This window comes from Natrix helvetica (genome assembly GCF_964273705.1).
Source record: "Natrix helvetica genome assembly, chromosome: 4".
NCBI lineage: Eukaryota > Metazoa > Chordata > Lepidosauria > Squamata > Natricidae > Natrix > Natrix helvetica.
In genome coordinates this window covers 51,090,422-51,100,828 of record NC_138550.1, presented here as the reverse complement: position 1 = coordinate 51,100,828, position 10,407 = coordinate 51,090,422, and positions in this window count along the sequence as shown.

Below are 10,407 nucleotides of genomic sequence, written 5' to 3'. Positions count from 1 at the left end.
ATGGAATACTCTGCCAAGAAGAATACCTGTTTCTTCAGAAGACATTCAAGTTATATCAGTTTTATCAGTCTGGCAACTCTTATAAGATGTGCAATCAAAAAAGTATGATGTACCCCTATTTTGTGGATGTCATAGCCTTCTTACATTCTAAAATGACTGTCAGGGAGAAAAATTGAATGCTCATGCTTTTGATATTGTTATGGCAATAGTAGGTAAATATTAAGAATAATGTAAAATGTATTCAGTAGACATCAAACAGCTACTACAATAATAAATAATAATTAGGTGCTTACCATAGATCCCCCCAAAAAAGATAGAATTATAGCTGTGATAATAAATGATGCAGAAGTCTAGATTTTTATTTTATTTTTCATAAGCCTTATCTTATACTTTGGCTTTGCCAAAACTCAGTTAATATTTACCCTGGTATCTGATGAAGACAGAGAGAGAGGGAGAGAAGTATGACAAATCTAATTATAGAATTTTGAAGACATGGTAGAGGATATCTGGTGGTGAATTCTGAGTGAGCCACCATCAGCTGTGAGGACAACTGAGAGAAATTGAGCAACCACGGCATTAACAAAGGGCAACTTCAGCTGATTCACTACTTACTGAAGCTGCAAAGTCTATGCCTTCCCTTCTGTTTTGCTTTTTTGGAGTGAGAAAGTTCTCACTAGCTTTTTAAAGAAAAGAGAAAAATGTATCTTTTTTCTGTTGTAAGATTTCAGTTCCAAATAATGAAGTCTCCCTCCAGAGTGTCTTGATCAGGCCATTTCCCTTCTTGGAAGTTAAATTCTTTCCTACTGAAGTGTTGGAGCAAGACATCTTAATGACAATACAATTTAGGTTAAACTCTAGAAGCAGCACTGGTTAAAAAATTAGAAAATGTAGAAACAAATGAACCCCAGGATCAAAGAGGTAAAACTCACAGAAACACCCAGGCATCATCCACACATCCTGCTCTCCATGGAAGTAAAATGCCCTCTCTTTGTAGAGAATGTACACTTATGGCGTTGGCTTCCTATCCTCCTTAGTTCATGGCTGGGGCAGTCCAAATCAGTTTTAAGTACTCCGGTGTAGAACTGGTGTTTTTCCCTCTTATCTCTGCCCAATATCTCCTACGTAGACAATCTAGGGTGCAAGGGCAAGAATACTTCTGAGGTTTGGTAACATGCTTGGCTTCAATTAGCCTCTCAAGTTAATGCAACAAAAACTAAGGCTAACTTCATGGGGTAACATAGCTTATACTATTATTGGATGCCTATGAGACATAAAACACGAACAATGCCAACTATGTGAAGGAAATTTTAAAAGATAGATGATGATTTTTTAAAAGGAAAGTAAGTTTGTAAGAAAATATGGAATCAATACCCATTCTACCCAGTCTCCATATATGTGTTTGTATATACTGTAGTTACATGCACATGCCTTTGCACATGTTAAGCACAAATTTGTATGTTGCACTTTAGTCAACAAAAATATGCTGTCTAAATTGGTCTTATATAATTCCATAATGGGTAGAGTCATACACTGCTCACACTAAACATACACTAAATAAACAAAACAAAATACAATAACCCTTGGTTTAGCATGATATGTGAATTTAATCCACCTTTTAAGACTTAACACTAATTTTCTTTATGGCAATCTTAAGCACGGCACTAAAAAATATTAGCTATTCAGATTCTTGAAACTGCTTCAAAGGAATAGTAGCTCAAAGGGACATATTTGAAATACTCTTGGCTCCAATTCTATTTGCCCTTTCCTGCTACAGCTGTGCTGTTACCATTCCAGGGGCAGCTATTAAGTGACAGGGGGAACAAGATAAACATTTGTTCTTATCATAAGGCATTATACTTGAGAGGTTTCAAATTGATGTTTTGTAAAGCAACAATTGGAGTAGATGTCCTACAGAATATATATCTTGTTTTAAAACAGTGTAGATTTTTAACATGAATCTGACTTTTCTTTTTTTTTTCTTTTTAAAACAGAGCATTTAACATTTTATTCTTCCCTTGATATTCTTGCTGTGGTTTATAGAAGAGAAGGGGTAAGAGACCATAAGCATCTGATACTTCCTCTAGACAGAGGTCTCCACCCAACATATGTTTTAAACACATTGCATATTAGGCTCAGTGGTCAAAAATTACCATTTATTTTGCACAGTGATTTCTGTGAATTCAGCATTTGTACTAAAGTTTATATAAGGCATCAAATCTCTGTATGTTACATAGACTTACTGCTAATAAAAGCTACACTGAAACTTCAGCTTTTGCTATCTCTAGTGTAGGAATTATCAGCTGATCTTCAAGTATTGTAATTATTCACAACATAAAATTATGAATATGAACCAGAAACGCAATTGAATTTTTAAATAGCATTTTTTTCATACAGAGTACATCACAGAATGTTGCTTCTCCTAACAGAATATAACAATACACCCATTAAATTATTCTTAACCCAACATTAACATTAGTCTTTATCTGGCTAGTTTCCTTAGTTGTAGGGAATCCATGAAATTGATACAAATTTGTATCAAACACATTTCTGTTGACAACTAATACATTTCTCTCTCTTTCCCCATTTCTCCCTCTTTGAGAGAGGGAGAGGGAGGGAGAGGGAGGGAGAGGGGGAGAGAGACAGACTGAAGCCAAAGGCGTTTCCTTTACTTCCCACGCTCCACTCTTTCAGGAAGATATCTTGATCATAAAGAAAAGCAAAATCATACTTTAAAACTCACACTGTTCTCACACAAAAGAAGTAAAACTTGTTCAACAGTAAAGGAAAAGTTTACCAATTTTAGCTGGGATAACAAAGCATAGATACCATAGCATCCATATTCTGCTTTTCTAAAAAGTTAATTCAAGGGTGTGTTCATATAAATAGTTAAGTCAGATTTTTAATACATTGTTCATGTTTTTCAGTCAACCAAAAATAAACAGTCTATGGTTTAGCATGATGTGTGAACTAAGCAGTGGGAGTGAATTGTTCTTGAAGTAATTGCTCTTGAAGTTGCATTTCTTATTGGAAAATAAAGTGTTTGTAAGAAGTATAGCAAAGCACACATGGAGCTGTTTTGAAGGTTATTGTAAACAACAGAGCTCCTTGATCAGCTCCTTAATTTTTTTAAAGCGTGAAATAGGATTGTAAGTAAAGATAAATTCAATTAATTGCTGTTTCAAATCCGGTTTCAATTAATTTCAAATGTATTAATTTAATCAGTTCATGGGGAAATTATCAAAATATTGACTTGGGGGGGGGGAGTACCAAACTGAAGCATCTCCACTAAAAGTAGAACCAACAACTGCTACAAAATGAAAAGCTAGTGACTAGAGTGGCTTCATAATTCCTTTCCAGACAAAAAGAGGACTTGAGATCACCCATAAGGGTTCCATTCAGATGTTCCTATGAGGAGACCGTAAAAAGCAGTTCTTAAGTGGGTTTAATGTTCTGGGAGATGCAGGAAAGCCACCTTTTTTGTACAAAACGTGGTCAGAACTTTTAAAAGGACATTGGGTTCACAGACTTACATTTTGTGTCACTTTGTAAATTGCTTCTTAATTGCTTTTCAGCTATTAGAAATGTTTAGATTCACAAGTTTTACGGCATTGAGTGAATTTCTTTCATTCCTTAGTAAAAGATGCTGTAAATAAAATAAAATAATTTCAGAATGAAGAAGCAGAATGGTGAGTAGAACTCTGGTTTGGGAAAATTACAAATAGATGAACAACCCAGATGGATTTGAAATAAAATTTTAGAATTCATACAAGATTGATATAGAAAAGGTTTCTACACCGGATATAAAAATGGAACCCCTGAGGTCTTAATAATTCAAAAGGAATATAAAAATATAAAACCAAAAGAGTGATGTGGTTAACTTTTCTATATTACATTTACAAAGTTAAATCTTTAAACAATTTAGAATTGAGAAAGGACATTTGATATCCAAATATTTTGGAATATTTGATCAAAGTTAATCTTAAAATAGATATACTGTTATCTCTAGTAATCCTTAATGAAATTTTGCTGACCAGAGGAAAAATATTTATAGATAAGAGATGGAATATGGGAAGAAGAGATAATTTGTTATATTTTAAGAGAAGATGATAAGTTACTAAAATTGTTTATTCTTGTGATGAAGGGATCGAGGGGGGGAATGATTTCTTTGCATATTTTTCTCCCCCCACTTTTTTGTATTTTTTGTTTTTCTTTTCTACATGTCTTTATTTTTTTAGTTTGTATTAGTTTTCATCTTTTTAATTGTAGTTAAAAATACTATAGATTAGATGTATTACATCTAATCTAACTAAAGAGGTTGAAAGCTAGAATATAGACTTCAACATTTGTTTTATTTACTTTTGCATTTCAAACCCAATGATTTTTTAAAAAAGAAATCAAAGTTAAAAAGTTAAATGGTTTCAAAACTGAAAACACAAGTTACTATTGCAGCAATTGCCCTTCTACCCCTTTCCCCAAGGGACTAGCCCACCTGGACCAGGCACACCAACACACCTTGGAGGGAATTATGGACTCTAATGAATACAAAATTAGTATTAAAGTGATATAACAACTATAGTTGTTACGCAATGATCTCTACATAACATTATCTCTGTGCTGAGTCAGCAGTGCCCAAATGGGATTCCTTAGCCCAGAAATAATACAGGAGACATTTTCCCACTGGCCAAAAAAGAGAAGGGTCTCTGGGGTGGGAGAGCCAGCAATGGTGGCCTGCATGCAATCACATCATCATGCAAATGGTATGTCTTATGCACTTACATCAGACAGCAAGCATGTAAGTGACATGTTTATATGATGATGTATTGGGCATGTGATGTCATTCTGATATCATTGTTTTTTGTTGGTGCTATTGTGGCCTCTGATACTGAAGATGTCAGAGGGGGTTGGCCTAGAAGACACCCAAAGTCCTTTCCAACTCTATTCTATTCTATTCTATTTTATTCTATTCTATTCTGTTCACTGTTGGCATGCACGTACACACACACCATTCCAAGTTTGGGGGCTTTTATCTGGATCAGTGCTGGGATGCTACCAATCGCACCTGGGCCTGAGGAGCTGGACTTCTCCTTTGGTATGATGGGCGCTCACGTACACACATCATTCTGTGTGAATAATGTGGCTCCAGAAGTTGTAAATGCTCCAACACTGGAAGTTTTTAAGAAGGGATTGGACAACCATTTGCTGAAATGGTATAGGATTTCCTGCTTAAGCAGGGGGTTAGACTAGAAGACTTCCAAGGTCCCTTCCAACTCTGTTATTCTATTCTAAACAGGCTGTCTTGAATATCTTAAAAACTAGACAGGATTCATAATGAAAGGGGCCTTCTCTCAATCAGGCTCCAAGCTGTTTGGAGTTTTGATAGTCAATATCTAAAATATAAATCTGGCCAACATGTGTATTTCAAAACTTATGTTTGTGTTATCAACATCAATAATAGTCTTCTGCCCACCACCAGCTCAGCAGAGCTGCCAATTAAGGTAGGAACTAAAAAGAGATTGTGGTGTGTGTGTGTGTGTGTGTGTGTGTGTGTGTGTGTAAAATGGAAGATGTGTATTTGGAGCTCTGAAGTCGCCAGCAAACAATACAGCAGCTGAACAAAAAAAGGTGGTTATCTTTCAGGAGAAATAGAGGGTGTACAAGAGAGGGAAAATGTATAGCAACAGAGCAGGAACAAAATACAATGTTTTAAAAAATGCACAAATTCTGGCCATTAAGAGAAAAAGGAGACTTCTCAGTGAGAGAGGACTTGAGACAGAACAAGGTATCCAGTGTTCTTGTGTGTTTCATGAGTTTGGGTTAATCCAATTGGGTATGTAAAACAAAACAAAAAAAGTAACATTAGCACATTTAGAATTATGTAAAAGTATGCCATGTCACAGCTGCTACCTGAAAATGGAGTGATGTATATTTCCAGTGAGCAAACAATTATTTCAGCAAAAGTGCAGGATCTGTCCAAATTAGGATGAGTTTCAATTCCGAAATGCAGTTTTCTATATACCAATGCCCCAACTTGCCTGCTTTAATTTTAATGTGGTATCCTGAATGCAGTCTATTATACAACTTAGACAATTTTAGACCTAACACAATAAATAAGGTAAGTTATTACCTCTAATTACCTTATTAGCATACCAGAGACATCTAGGAATCTTTCAGACAAAATTCATTGAAAATTCTAGGAAATCATTGCACAACAACAACAAGAGCAGCAGCCTTTATTGTCATTGTACATCATGTATACAACAAAATTTGTTTAGCCTCTACTAGTACAATTCATAACAGAAAATATGACAACATGAAGAGTATAGAGAATAATCCTTATACAAGTAATGGGGAGACGGACGGACTAGTCATATGTTTACATATGTACATAGAGTGATTGTGATTGTGTTTAGGAATCTGACAGCCCATGAGTAGATGCTGTTTTTAAACTTGTTTGTCCGGTTGGCTATACTTTTGTGTCTTCTGCTCAAAGATAAAAGTGAAAGAGACACTAGCCAGGGTGTGAATCATCCCTAAGTGTCTTCCTTACTCTGCTGAAACAGCAAGACCTGGCAGTGTCAGTCAGTGGTGTTAGAGGGCAATCAATGGTTTCTTGTGTTGAATTGATCATTCTCTGTAGTGCCTTCCTGTCTGCAGCTGTCAAACCAGCATACCATACTGTTATACAGTATGTGAGGACACTTTCTATTGTGGACCGTTAGAAAGAAATCATCAGCCGTTTTTCCACCTGATTTTTCTGCAGTACTCTAAGGAAATGAAGTCTCTGTTGAGCCTTACTAACCACCAGGGACATGTTGTTTTTCCAGGTGAGATCTTGACTAATGAGCTCTACCAAGAATTTAAAAGAGTTACAAAGTCAGAGAAGTGATGAAAGGTAAAATTAAAATGTTTGTGTGCATTACCTTGTATCCACCTTTTCCATCCCCCCACCATAACAACACCAGAGTTAGTTCAGTGTGCTTCCTTGCCTGAAGCAACCTTGAATTTTGATTGTTCTCTCCCATTCTAGTAGCTTCATTAGTACCTACTCAGTACCAAATCAATCTGCATTTGCACATGAACAAATGCTCTGTATTCTCATCAGTTATGGAATCAATATAGGAAGATTTCCAGACCTATGTATGAGTGTTTTAATAATCTGTATGGAGGAATTATCACATAGTGTTTGACACCTTGCCCAGTGACTATTTACTACTTGCATTTCTACTTTCCATTTGCATTACATTGTGGTTTGTACTGGTAGGTAGAGGTAGGTGTAGTCCAATGCACAACTTCATGTGGGAGAAGTTATAGTGAGTATACTGGGCTTTGCAGTGTAGGAGAAGATTCTTGAGAGCACAAAGAAATCAACCCAAATCAAATCTTTGGAAGGATGGAGACTGAAGCTGAAGCTCAAATACTTTGACCACCGAATGAGAAGAAAGGACTCATTGGAAAAGAATGTGATCTTGCGAAAGAGTGAAGGCAAAAGGAGAAGGGGATGGCAGAGGATGAGATGGTTAGATAAGTGTCATTGATGAAGTGGGCATGGGTTTGGCCAGACTCTGGGAGACAATGGAAGACAGGGAAGCCTTGTGTGCTGTGGTCCATTGGGTTGTTACGAGTCAGACATGACTTAGCGACTCAACAACAACACTGGCCTTACAGATGAATAGATGTGTGTATATAAGACTATTAGAATTCAGTCTTATGGGTAATGTAACTAATCATCTTATTAGAAAGGTAATTAACTCCTTTAAAAAACTGATATTGGTTGGACTTCCGGTTCCGGCGGCTACGGCGACAGGCAAGCCTTTGCCTGCTCCCGCTCTCCCGGTGGGCTTCCCCCGCTTCTGGGGGGGCACAGGACGCCCCGGAGAGGTGTCCTGCCGAGGGAACGGCTCGCGGAGGGTCCTGGCGTCGTCGGCGGCTGGCGGGGGCTTCTCCGCTTCGTTCTAGGCACCGGGGAGCAGTCTCGGAGGGCGCCCGTGTGCGCGCGCCTCGCCCCATGCCGATCGGAGAACGCGCTATTGAACGAAGCAGCGGCAATGTGGTGAGAGGCTTCCCTTCTCCATTCCCTCTATCTTGAATTTATGGACTTTTCAGCATCTTTTTAAAAAAAAAAGTTCAACTTTCGGACTTTTGCTAGAGGTGCGGCTAGAGGGAGGGGGATTTCCCCCCCTCCCTTGGACAAGCGGCTTGAGAAGATTTTGCTTTCGCCCTCAGGGGAAGGAGGAGGGGGGAGAGCCAACTAATGATGCCTCACCCTCATAAAAGTGACTTTCATTGGACTTAGCTCCAGAATCTATGGGTGAACTGAGAACTTTCTGAACTTTTAAAACTTTATTATGCCTCTGAGCCCAAAGCTGGCAGGGCAAGATGGCACACTTCCGTTGTCTTCATGAACTGTGAAACCTGACTCCACCTTTAAAATTCAGGCTTCCGGTCTTTGTCTCCGAGTCACCCAGAGGAATCTCTTGTGGATTGTTCTTTTCTGAACTCTTTGGGGAAAAAATTTTCATCTATTGCTAGACTGACTAAAGAAATCCCCATCTGTTTGGATCCTCTGCCTTCTGGATTCGCCTGCCTGCTCTACTTCTCCAGCTGCCCAGTCTCTATTTTGACTGATTTCCTTGCTTTAAAAACCATGTCTCCAAAAAGACCACCTCCTGGAAAGCCTGGATTTGCTACTTCTGCCCCAACGTCTGCAACGTCTAGCCCAGCTACACAGTCAAAGATAACAGAACTGATGCAACCCAAGACTACAGAGATAGACTTTCAACAAATGCTTCAACAAATTCTACAGGGCCAGGAGGAAATTAAGAAACAGTTAAGGGAAATGAAAGATGAAATTAAACAGAACCAAGCTCAAATCTTTAAGAACTCACAGAGACTGGACCTTGTGGAGGGTGGGGTGGCGGAGGCGAGGGGGGGGGGTAGAGGCTTTACAGAAGGGGAACAAAGAACTTGACATCCAACAAATGAAAATAGAGTTTGAGAGAATGTCCTTTTATCTCAGATTTCAAAATGTAATAGAAGCAGATGGGGAAAACATAAGGGACATTATGACTAATATTCTAGCTGAATACATACACAAAGATAAACAGCAGATGGAATGGGAGATAGACCTAGCTTATAGAGTGAATTCAGCATATGCCAGAACACATAATGTACCCAGGGAGGTTCACATTAAATTTCTTAGGAAAACCACAAGAGATGAAATTCTGGGTGTGCAAAGGGGGCAAACATTGACATACTGTGACAGGGAGATAACCATTCTAAAGCAGATTCCCAAAAAAATTAGGGAAAAAAGGAAAAATTATTCGCAATTGGCGAATAAATTATACCAGAAGGGGGTGTGGTTTAGATGGTTGATGCCTGAAGGTATGCTGATATTCTGGGAGGAGACAAGAATCAGAATTAATACACCCATAGAGGCACAGGCCTTTATGGAAAAAAATAAAGCCAACCTAGAAAAAACAGAAGACACCACAATGGTCACGCAGGACACGGGAGGGGCCGGAGCTCTGCCAGCGGGGGGTGAAGGGGCAACACCAAGAAAGCTCAGATCACAAAAATAAATAAGAAAATCACAATGTTATAAACAGACCGAAAGTAAAAATGAATTTATAACTAGACTATATATTATAATTATATAAATTGATTGAAAATTATTCTTTTTAGAATTAAGATGCTGACTTTTTATGATTATGTATTAAGATTTGATATTTTGATGTAATCTAGGAGTTTGGAGGGAGGGGGCGTCTGCCGCATTTGCAACTGCCAAAATTTGTAATTCCACCTACCCTTTTCCACATAAATGTTTTTTAAAAAACCAATAAAACTTTTTGAAAAAAAAAAAAAAACTGATATTGGTTTGTATTAGTAATAGTTCTAAGAAATAGGAAATTAGTAGCTAAGTGATGTCTCAGTTGAATTGCCCCATGATCAATGCCAATATTAAGTAATGACAGATTGTGCTTGCTTATGACTTACTCTTCATGAGTCCATAATGTTGCTTCATTTTCCTTAGTCCAACTCTAGATGAAGTGCTTAAAATGACTGTGACAGCCATGGATCAAAATTTTCCCCTTTATTACATGGATCATATCATTAAAATGGTGGGATTGCATCACACATTTGTAATTATCTATCTTTTTTTATTACCTCTGATTTTTAATATGGCCTTACAACCATTGTGTGACATTTTAAAAGATGGTGATGTAACAGCTCAATAAATAAAGAATATCTTAAGACATTTGCCTTAGTGGGGAGAGAGAGAGAGGAAAAGGTATAAACAAATTCAAATTACTATTAAACTGTATTTATTTAATAATAACTAGCACTAATGATGTTGCCTAGTTACCTGGGTAATGAAACATCTGCAAGGAAACAAGCAAGCTCACCTAG